We start from the raw sequence: 12,398 nt of genomic DNA, 5'->3' as shown, positions 1-12,398 counted from the left end.
TAATTTAAATATTTTATATGAACAAGAGGAATTACTATTAATAATCAGTATAGTGGATCATTTAATATTTAAGATCTTGTTTTAAATATTATGTGTCAGCAAATATATAAACTCATGTCAAAATGATGATTTACGCATGCATATCAGACTTTAAAAAGTGCTTTATCTCTCCAACTTTAGCTGATTTAATATTGTGTGTTCAATGCTGAACTGTTGAAACAACATCACACTCATCAACTGTTTCAATAATCCCAGGGGATTATGGGATTTGTGCAGAATGACAGGAATATGCCATCTGTTATGGCTGTTATCTGGCTAACATGAATCACAGATCAGCCGGTAATCCATCTCAACAACCAAAGCAACACGGACACTCACGGGAATGGGTTATCTGGTGAAAAGCAGTGCTGTTTACTCACCCTGGTGTTGTTCAAACACATACGGCGCTTTCATCTGTGTGAAGAAAAGACTGAAATTAAATTCATACAGATAACATATAAACTTGTTTCTTGTGTGATGCAAATGGGCCTCCGTATACTTTACTGTTTTAAAAAATAAATACGTACAAAAAATAAAGCGCTGTCATGTCTCATAGTGGCCACCAGATGTCAGTGTTTCCGAAGAGCAAACAGCTTAATTAAACTGAAAGTTAATTAATAAAGATAACATATACACTTTTTTTCTTATGTAATGCAAATAGGCCTCTGTACACTTTACTGTTATGATGTTTTTATATATATATATATATATATATATATATATATATATATATATATATATATATATATATATATAAAAAATAAAGCGCTGTCATGTTTCATAGTGGCCACCAGATGTCAGTGTTTCCTAAGAACAAATACTCACTGTCTCCATTGAACAACAGACAACAGACTGAGTGTGAAGGGTTTGACATAGGTCAGCTTTCATTAGAATTATTAACCTTAGGCTATAACACCTGAACCGTACAGGATCATTGTAGGATACTCCATCAGATCAGGTACAGTAGGGCCTAAATATCAGGTAGCCTACAGTACAGTAGGGCCTACAAGTCAATATTTAGGATTCGGATTGGATCATTGGTTAGTTTTGTTGCACTCTGCCACGCTCTGTCATGTCCGATGTGAAAAAGTGTGTATTTTAATCCTGCCCGGCTGTTTATGAGGGGAATCTGTATATCATTTATCATTATTTTACTTCAATGAAAGGTTCGATTTTTGTGCATTTTTTAAATGAAAGATCAAAAGGATAAACAATGCAGAATTATTTTCACAGCCATCTATGATCATATTTAGGCTACCAATAACTCTGACAAATGTAGGTCGTAATGAATAGCAAATATGTGTGGAATGTTCATCTTCCTCATGGAAGTATTAAATAACAACCGTGTGAATTACAATGAGTGTTCAATTAAAGAATAATGACCGTCTGTGCCAACTATTGACTTCATTTTACTCCACAAATCCCTCATTAACAAACAGACTCACAAACTTCATGCAATGCCACGGATCTCTAAATTAGATCAATTAACCTCAAAATCGTGTGTGGACATTTTGATGAAGAAGAGCGAAGCCGTTCCTCAAATGTATGGAAGTGAGATTTTCTCACAAAACCCCCATTATATTTCAAAGTACATTTTCAACAAATAAATCTTATGTTTGGTAGGCTACTTTACTTACATATTTTGAGTAACTTATTAATATAATTTTGCTGTAAACGCATGTTTTGTACAATTAAATCTGGTGTGTGTATTATCTTGAGTAATCTTGACAAGGCTTTTTAGATGTATGCCTTTTCGAGATGCTTTTTAAGTCAAATTGATTTAAAAGACTAAACGATTGGATTCGGCTGAGAGACACGAATGTTCACGACCGATGTGACTTTTCAGATCAGCGGGTGACAGGACTGAATCTGCATGACTGGAAAACCCAAAGACACTAAAACTAATGAGCAGTTTAATGGTTCGACGCTTTAAATGTCGGCAGATACGCGATGATAAAGCTAAATGTTTGTTTTATTTATGGAGTGACTTCAGATTTTGTGAAATGTTCTGGATGGAGATTATATCCAACAAAATCTCACCATCATTTACATGACGTCACGACCATCATCTGGCTGTTCACACGCTATAAAACAAAAAGAAATCCTTAATTCTTTCCAGATGACTGATCCAAGACCAGCGTCCCGAAACCAGATCCTCTGAGATCAGGACAGACTTCCACCCGTCTCTCAGCGGGTCAGTGAGCATGAGGACTCGAGACCGGCATTTCTCAGTGTAATTGGATTGGAAAGGTCAGGCGTGTTGTTTAGTGATGTTTTAATGTGTGTGTTGTTTGCACAGCGCTGGTTTGATCACACACTGCCGGTTTATTAACACACAGACTCAAGGGAAAATGTCATAACAGCATCAAACACAGGTTTAAATGTGATGGTTTGCTCTGCAGTCTGAGGAGGGAGTTCACTAATGAATTGCACACGTTGTTGATGTGGTTTATTTGCATACAGTGTTTAAGCCTACAATCTGAAATCATATATAAACAAACATGCAAATGCGATAATTTATGAAGATATCTACAAAGCTGAAATAAACGTTTATTTACAGCACGCTTTCTTTGAGCGGGAATAGCGTCATGTTAATCATTTGTGAGTCCAGAATGAGCCTCATTTACATTTAAAGGACTTTTTGTGCTGTAAAGAATGACTTAATTTAGGTTTCCATGGCATGCGCTTTATCTCATGCTTAGGTGAAAAACACTGTCCCTGCGTCTCAATGTTCATAATATCCATCCTAAACTGTGTGTGAGATTAGAATAAGTGTGTCCTAAAAGCATTTATGTTGAAAAGATTATGCCAGAAGTCCTCGGATGATCTACTATTTCCAGTGGATTTTTGAAGTGTGGATCCGTGTTCACTATATTACCCACAATCCATTGCGCTTTGGAGGAGGAACTGCAAACACGAGTGTTAAAAAACGACAAAACATGGCGGATAGGGTTTTAGATAAAGGTTTGAGTGACTCATCAAAGTTTAACCTGATAAAAAATCTGTGTCATATTTCATCTGCAATAAAAATGTGAACTTTTAAAAAGGTCCGTTTGGCCATTAACTTTTAAATGCATCATTAATAATGCATTAATATGAGGAGAGTCTCTGCATTCAAGACACGCGACTGCAGATCAACGTGTTTCTGCTTTTCTCTCCGATACTGTATGAAATTAAATTAAATGTGGAGGATTTTATCTTTGACAAGATGATTGACAGGCCAGTTTACTGTGACGAGATGATTGACAGGCCAGTTATGTGGCAAGATGATTGACAGGCCAGTTTACTGCAACAAGATGATTGACAGGCCAGTTTACCGTGACGTGATGATCGACAGGCCAGTTTACCGTGACCCGATGATTGACAGGCCAGTTTACCGTGACGAGATGATCGACAGGCCAGTTTACTGTGACGAGATGATTGACAGGCCAGTTTACTGTGGCAAGATGATTGACAGGCCAGTTTACTGTGACGAGATGATTGACAGGCCAGTTTACTGTGACGAGATGATTGACAGGCCAGTTTACTGTGGCAAGATGATTGACAGGCCAGTTTACTGTGGCAAGATGATTGACAGGCCAGTTTACTGTGACGAGATGATTGACAGGCCAGTTTACTGTGACGAGATGATTGACAGGCCAGTTTACTGTGGCAAGATGATTGACAGGCCAGTTTACTGTGACGAGATGATTGACAGGCCAGTTTACTGTGGCAAGATGATTGACAGGCCAGTTTACTGTGGCAAGATGATTGACAGGCCAGTTTACTGTGACGAGATGATTGACAGGCCAGTTTACTGTGACGAGATGATTGACAGGCCAGTTTACTGTGGCAAGATGATTGACAGGCCAGTTTACTGCAACAAGATGATTGACAGGCCAGTTTACTGTGACGAGATGATTGACAGGCCAGTTTACCGTGACGTGATGATCGACAGGCCAGTTTACCGTGACCCGATGATTGACAGGCCAGTTTACCGTGACGAGATGATTGACAGGCCAGTTTACTGTAACAAGATGATTGACAGGTCAGTTTACTGTGGCGAGATGATTGACAGGCCAGTTTACTGTGACGAGATGATTGACAGGCCAGTTTACTGTGACGCAATGATTGACAGGCCAGTTTACTGTGACGAGATGATTGACAGGCCAGTTTACTGTGACAGCCCTAACAGCCCTAATCACAGTTTTTGATGTGATGTCATTTTTCTTCAGTTTATCATATAATATCTGCTGACCTACTCGGGTTAATTGCACACATTCTCTCGAAGCAGCTTTTGCTGTGTGTAAAAATATATACGGTAACACTTTACAATAAGGTTCATTAGTTAAAATTAGGTAATATATTAATTAAAATTAACAAACCATGAGGAATCCATTTGCTACTGTATTTGTTAATCTTTGTTAATGTTATATAAAAATTAAAGCTGTTTATTGTTTGTTCATGTTAGTTCACAGTGCATTAACTAATGCTAACAAGATTTTAATAAGGTAGTAGTAAATGTTGAAATTAACGTTAAAGATTAATAAATGCTGTAAGTGCAGTTCATTATTAGTTCATGCTAACTAATGAACCTTATTGTAAAGTGTTTCCAAATATACAATATGATAAAGACAAATGTGTTTGTGTTCCACTATAGGATGGGACTGTTATTACAGCCGGCAATTGCTGGGAAATGCTCATTTATCACACTGGGACATCCGTTTAACGTACACAAAGAATAAATATTTGATTCCGACTTCCCTCCTGTCACTCAATCAATCACTCTCCGACTGCAACGACCTTCTCAACATTCCGAACGCTGCTTAATGAGCGTTTCCCACGGCAACAGTGGGAGAAGAATAACAAAAGGCCTGTTGTTATGGAATGGGAGTTCGTAATGAGCAGCAGAGGGGAGGGAACTTTGGGAAAGACTTTCAAATGGGCTTCAGCTTCTTAGTCTGTACCCTGAAACCATGTTTTCCACAAACTTATTCTGACTGATAACCACCCACTTAGACTGGGAGAGACAGCTGCTACGTGGTTTCTAGGGCAATGCTTTGCACTGGGTGGTTGCTAGGGTGTTGCTCTGGGCTAGTATTTTGAGTGATTTTTATTGTGAATTGCTTGAGTGTTCTAGGAGATTGCTATGGTGTTTCTTTGTGTTTGATAACCTGTTCTGGATGGTTGCTACTAGGGCACTATTATGCATTTGTTAAAGTGTTCTGGGTGGTTGCTAGGGTGTTGCTATGCATTTACTAATGTATTCTGTGTGTTTTACTGTGTTGATAAGGTGCTCTGGATGGTAAGAGCGTTGCTATGTGCTTGATAAAGTGTTCTGGGTGGTTGCTAGGGTGTTATGCATTTGCTAAAGTGTTCTGGGTGGTTTCTAGGGTGTTGCTATGCATTTACGAAGGTGTTCTGGGTTTTACTGTTTTGGTGAGGTGCTCTGTATTGCTGTTAAGGCGTTGCTATTTGCTTGATAAAGTATTCTAGATGGTTTGCTAGAGCATTGCTATGCACTTGTTTAGGTGTTCTGGGTGGTTGCTAGGGTGTTGCTATGCACTTTCTAAGATGTTGTGGGTGGTTTGTATTGTTTTGATAAGGTTTTCTAGATGGCTGCTAGGGTGTTGCTGTTGCAAAAAAAATGTGGAGTGGTTACTAGGGCGTTGCTATGCATTCGCTAAGGTATTCTGGGTGGTTGCTAGGATATTGCTATGTGTTTCCTACAGTTTTCTGGATGGTTGTTAGGGCATTATGCACTTTTTTGATGTGTTCTGGGTGGTTACTATGGCGTTGCTATGCAGTTGCTAAACTGTTCTGGGTGGTTGCTAGGGCATTGCTATGTGCTTTCTATGGTTTTCTGAGTGCTTTGTAAGTGCCTGGTTGGGAATACATTTTACAGTTCTAATAAATTACACAACAAAGAAAGTGACATAAACCGTCCGCCCTTCTCTGGGATCGCTGTGGCGTAAACAAGTGAAAATCAAAGCTTAATGTCCCAAACGCTTCACTGAGTTCAGAACATCTACAGATGAGTTCAAGGAGAAGAGAAATATTTTCCACAACAACATGAATCGCTGGAAAAGATGGTGGTTACGAAAGCTTTGATGCTTGTGTAAGCGTCGACTCTTGTGTAACGCTGGTCCAAATACAATGGAGGTGTCTCCTGATCGCTTAATATTCATAACAGCTGGAGTTCATATTATGAGAGTACAGAGCCCTGGGTTTGGGTCAGATAGTGGGATTTTGATATAACACTGGTTGGACCTTGTTTTGGGATTTCATGCTCCTTGTCATGTCTGAGAGAATCTATGCTTATATCATAATAAATTAACTTAACTTTGTAAGCTATATTGCCTGATTTCAGTCAATCCCAGACCTCAGATTGAGATCTATACATACAGAACGTACTGGAACGGCCACATCAGACGGATTCATCTGGAAAGAGCGAATGGAAAGGAGTCTGTTATATTGAACAGAAGAAGCAATTAATCTTCATCAAGACAAGACAGAAACCCAGTATTCAAAATCCAGATGTGCATTTAAAGGGCTTCTTTCACATTTGTGAGCCAGTATAATGGAGTTACGATCCTCCTTACTGATGTCTGATAACAAATAGCATAATTAAGATTAATGCAACAAGACCTTGCCAATCCCCCCCCCTTTTTTTTTTATTATAACAACCTTTCATAATATCAAGTATACGTCTATAATGTGGCTTTAAGATTGATCATGAACTTTAGGTCATTCCTACAATGCAATCCATCTCTATGTCCCTGAAATGGGGATATTTGTCTTAAAATATTGGATAAAATATTAAATAGATTTATTTTATAAAAACATCATTGAACCATTTCACTGCTTCTTTTTCAATTTATGTCAATAAATACCCATTTCCATCCTATTTTTATTTTAAGGACAGCCTATTCCTGTAAAATTGCATAAATAATCAAGTTAAAATTAATAAAGCTGACATATCTGAGTTTGATCAGAACAGATGTCTGATATTCCCTTTTATAGAAATATTTTCTTAAATAACAACAAAAGCATAATCATTCATTAATAGCTAAAGAGTTCAACATGTTCGGCAGAACAGGAATGATCCAAGAAGTGTCAAACTGACTAATTCTGAGAGGAAACGTGGTGATCAAAGCCACTTGTTTTGAAGTTTTATGCCAGAAATGTGCTTTACGCAAGGAAGAAAAAATGCAGACGTGAATCCTCAGCCAATGGATTGGAAGCGGATCGTCGTGTTGAACATTCACTCTTAAGCCTCTGATGCTCTCATTTCTGAACGAAAAATTGTACATTGGTTTTTAGGAATGGTATGAAACTTTTGGCACTTGCTATATGAACACAAAAATAAATAATGGACATTCGAACAGGTTAAATGGCTCTGTAAAAAATAATGGCCGCATTGGAAATGAACGGAAGACGAATTTCATCTCGTGGAAAGTGATTTTCTCACAGTTTTAGAGTAAAACATGTTTTTTCATAGCAATAAACGTACAATTCTGTAACTTTTTTTTAAAGTTCACATTTGCTAAAGTGTTCTGGGTGGTTTCTAGGGTGTTGCTATGCATTTACGAATGTGTTCTGGGGTTTTACTGTGTTGGTGAGGTGCTCTGTATTGCTGGTAGGGTGTTGCTATTTGCTTGATAAAGTATTCTAGATGGTTTGCTAGGGCATTGCTATGCACTTGTTTAGGTGTTCTGGGTGGTTGCTAGGGTGTTGCTATGCACTTTCTAAGATGTTCTGGGTGGTTTGTATTGTTTTGATAAGGTTTTCTAGATGGCTGCTTGGAAACTTGGTAAAGCTTTTTGGCACTTGCTATGTGAACACAAAAATAAATAACGGACATTCGAACAGGTTAAATGGTTCTGTAAAAATGGCCGCATTGGAAATGAATGGAAGACGAATTTCATGATTTTTCTCACAGTTTTAGAGTAAAACATGTTTTTTCATAACAAAGAAAGTAAAATTCTGTAACTTTTTTAAGTTTACTTTTTACAACTTTTTTCACTTCAGCAATAATCTGCCAAGTGTCGTCTTTGAAAAGAGATCAAACTTCAGTCTGAGCTCTAAAGCATTCAAGATTTACGACAGTTTAAATTGGAAATGACATTTTCAGGTCTTTGCTCCAAAAGTGACTAAATGGATTATAAATACAGCATAAATATAATTTAGGACCATAAAATCCGCTAAAAATACAAAATATTAAATAAAAAAACATTATCGAACTAAAATATAGTGCATTCATTTCATTGAAATGTTTGATAAAGGTTCTTTATTGGCATTGATGGTTCCATAATGAAGCGATGGTTCGGTTCTTTATATTGGAAAAAAGATTCTTTAGAATTTTCAAATGATCTTAAAGCTCAGAAAAAATTGTTCTTTTAAGAACTTTTCTTAAACTTTTCACTGAAAGGTTCTTTGGGAAACTTAAAAAAATGGTTCTTCAATGGCATCACTGCGAAACCCACTTTTTTTTTTTTTAAATAAAAGAGAAAACTTTTTTTCTCTATAAAATCCCCAAGACTATGATCATGTTTTGTCCTTTATGAGTAAACCCAGACCTGAGGAAGAAACTGTGCATGCGACAGATCAGGGACAGATCTTTATGTTTCACAGTAATGTCTCCGATTCAGCGTCAGCTTTGGGACCGTTCGGCACCGGAAAAACACTGCAGGCTTTCTCCAGCTGGAATGAGCCGAGAGAAAACCAGACCTGTGCGGTTTCATTACATCTGATCGCTCAGAAGAGAACATGAGAAATTATAGCTGCAGGAAATATTAATTGGACCCTGGTTTGCTTTGATTCCTTGAAGAGAGAGTGTTTGACAAGCTCAGAGAGCCGTGAATAACCCTGCTGAAGAACAGAACTGATTAAACCGGCCTCAGGCATATTGATGGTTTCCACTAGTCAGGGGTGTGTTTCCCGAAAGCATCGTTAGCCAACTATGTTCCGTCGTTATCAGCAGATCAACGAGTCTGTGTTTCCCGAAACCATCGTTCCAACGAACATTCGCAAACAGCATCGCAGTTGTGTGTCTGTAATGACAGCTCTCGACCTGTGGTTAGAAGCAGTTTCTTGTTTGCATGACATGTGGACTCAATAAATCCTGATCTTGAGCAAAATAAGCAAGCTGACATTCAGTACAACCTGTGCCTTTTATTTAGAGTACATACAAATGTCATTTACGTCTTTTAGTTTGTCAAGAGATTTAAAGTGTTGTTTTTGAAGAGTGCGCATGTGTGAACGAGCTCTAGTGTAAGAACGAGTCTATGATTGAATCTGGAAATAAAGTAAAATTTCTGAGAAAAATGAGAAATAGTCCTCAGATGACATGACTGTATGTTTTATAGCGAAACAACTAGCGTTAATTTGATCTCAAACAGATTCATTAAAAGTAGTTATTACTCCACCACGTGCATGACATCATTAACCAACGTGGTTGAACGCAACGGGGTAATCTTTCAGCCGAAACTGAAGCTTCCCCGGGCGCCGCCATTGATTAGCGCACCATCACCTGCTGTTAGCATACCATTGACTCCCATTCATTTTGGCGTCACTTTGACAGCGAATAACTTTACATCTGAGGCGTTTAAAGACTCCATTTGTCCATTATTTATTTCTAAAGAAACACGAAAATGTATAAAAGGCTCCATTACCTTGTATCTTACGTTATGGCCCCGTAGAAGCAGTTTTTGTAAAAATAGGCTAACGATTGCGTCATAACCACGCGACTCTCTGTCGCACAGTAGAGAGATTACCGTATGGACAGGAGGAGAAGCTCGCGGGCAATCGGGGGGACGTGGAGGCAAAATGACAAAATAATTAATCAGAATACTTAGCAAAAGTTTCTCCTGCTCCTAGTTCATGGACAGCTCCTACTCACACTCTCCGTCTCTGCAAGATTCGGAAGGGAATGATTCAGATTTCTCTCGGCACAGCTACTAGAAGACAGACGGGTTGCTCACGTCACATCTACGTCGTCAAGCTCAGTGTGAGTCTGCGCAGTACGCTCAGCCATCAGGAACTGAGAGCTTCTAATTGACTTCACTTTTCTCCGTTGAATCCTTCGAACCTTCCTTGAACGATCTTACGACAGTGCGGTTTCGAGAAACAGTTGTGACTCGCTAGTTGATTTTTTCAACGATGCATCGCACTATGATAGTGAAGCAGCGAGATACGGCATTATTCAGGAAACACACCCCTGGATTGATGGTTTCAGAAGGCTTGTGGGTACTTGTTAGTTTCAGCTCAGTCCAAGTAAAGAGCAAAACAGAAAAAAACATTTTTTTTAAATGGGCAAGCTCTAATCTGATTGGCTTTATACAACTTCTGGCAGGTTTGTGACTGGGTATGAGGCTGATACAATAAGCCCTTTTGAGGAAAATCAAATCGGTGGACAGGTTAACCCCTTTGGTGCCGTTTACTCATTTTTGACCAAAAAAGTTTACCTTTTTTTTTTTTACTTCATCGGAATGGTATGAAACTTGGTAAAGCTTTTGGCACGTGCTATGTGAATTTTTTTTAAATAAATCATAGACATGATTTGAAAAGGTTAAATGGTTCTGACAAAAATAGTCAGACTTGTATTATTCGCGGCCAAAAATGAGCGCATTGGAAATGAATGGGAAGCGAATTTCCTCTAGTGGAAGCGTTCGGGTACTGCAGCCGAACAATATCTGACTGAAAGCTCATTTACTGAGATATCATCCTCAAACTTAGAACAAAACTTGTTTAGATTTATGGCTTTGATTTTCTCACAGATTCAGAGTAAAACATGTTTAGGAAAATATATATGTCTTATAAAATTTAAAAATAGTATTTTTGTGTGTTTTTCATAATAATAAACTTAAACTTTTTTAACAGGTAATGGGCCCTATTTTAACGATTTGAAACGCAAGTATCAAACGCAAAACGCAAGCAACTTTGTGGGCAAATCTAAAATGGGTTGGTCTGAAGCAGCTTCATTACTCATAGGTGTGGTTTGGGCGTAACGTGAAATAAACCAATCAGAGCGACATCTCACATTCCCTTTAAGAGCAGGCGCGCTTGTTCCATGGCGGGTTACTATTATAACGGCGGATTTGCCAGGAGCGGTTCACAGCCGAGGAGACCGACGTTCTCGTCAGGGCCGTAAAACACAGAGAAGTGACATTGGGGATGGAGAAACACACCCAAATTAGCTTCGGTTAAACAGGCGTATAAAAGTTTGGGTAAATGTGTAAGCTAGATTTATGCCTATTTTTTCACATCTTCATGGACACCACAATGATTTCCCTCATGTGGAATATTTTTCCTTGTAATTATGTATGGTTTTCTAAAAATGAGAACTGCTGTGTCTGTGTGTTGATGAGAGAAGCAAAGTGTGTGTGTGTTGTGCACACTCTACATTATGGCCAAGCATGCGCCCTTAAAATAGCATCTGAATAACGCGCCACTGACTTTAGACGAGGTTTCTCCTGGTCTGTGGCAGAATTGTTTTCTGAAACTGTGGAGGGAAAAGTCCGCTTTGCACGGGTGAAAAATAGGAATGATACATGCGTCGTGTACAAAGTCAAATGCGCTGGGTGCAAGATAGGGCCCAATATGTTAGCAGGTAATAAATGGATCATAACTATTCCATAAATATAATTTAGTACCATAAAATCCCCTATTATAAAAATGACTATTTTAGTAAAATAAAAAATCATTATAAAACTAAAGTACTGTACATTAATTTCATGAAAATATAAAAAAAGTTGGTAATTGACCGCCACGCCAGCAGCACCAGAGGGTTAATAGCATCAAATCTTTAAACGAGACACAAGTTAAAGATATTCATAAACAACTGTATATACTGATTTGTTTTCAGTTATAAAATGATCATACTTTGGATGCACAAATTGCTGATCAGTCTACATGTTCTGTGTTTTCTGACGCATCATCATTTTAATTTAATTTTTACAACCTGGAAATCTGTTTCTCACTCTTAAAAATAAAGGTTCTTGAAACTTTAAGGAACAGTTCTTAAAAGAACCATTTATTTCCTAGTGTTAAAGATTCCGCACGGAACCATAATGCTGATAAATATTTTTTATTCTTAAGTGTGTAGGAATAGAAAGAACGGTTTATGTTTATTTTGTGTACAACAAAAGAACATCTAAACCATATAAGCCAGCTAAGACCACCAAACCTTGTTTGTATTTTTCAGCAGGAAACTACATGGAAATGATTAAGAAAGCACAATGTGGTCTTAGTTTTCACAACACATCTCTTCAACATCGTCTCTCAGACACCGAACACTTACATGCATTACAATCCAAAATCATTTGTTCTGTTGTTCCAGTTTCACACGTGCGCCTGGAACACATTAAGGTCAAAGGTGG

The sequence above is a fragment of the Rutilus rutilus genome (genome assembly GCF_951802725.1).
Source record: "Rutilus rutilus genome assembly, chromosome: 23".
Classification (NCBI taxonomy): domain Eukaryota; kingdom Metazoa; phylum Chordata; class Actinopteri; order Cypriniformes; family Leuciscidae; genus Rutilus; species Rutilus rutilus.
Note: the sequence above shows the minus strand (reverse complement) of the source record.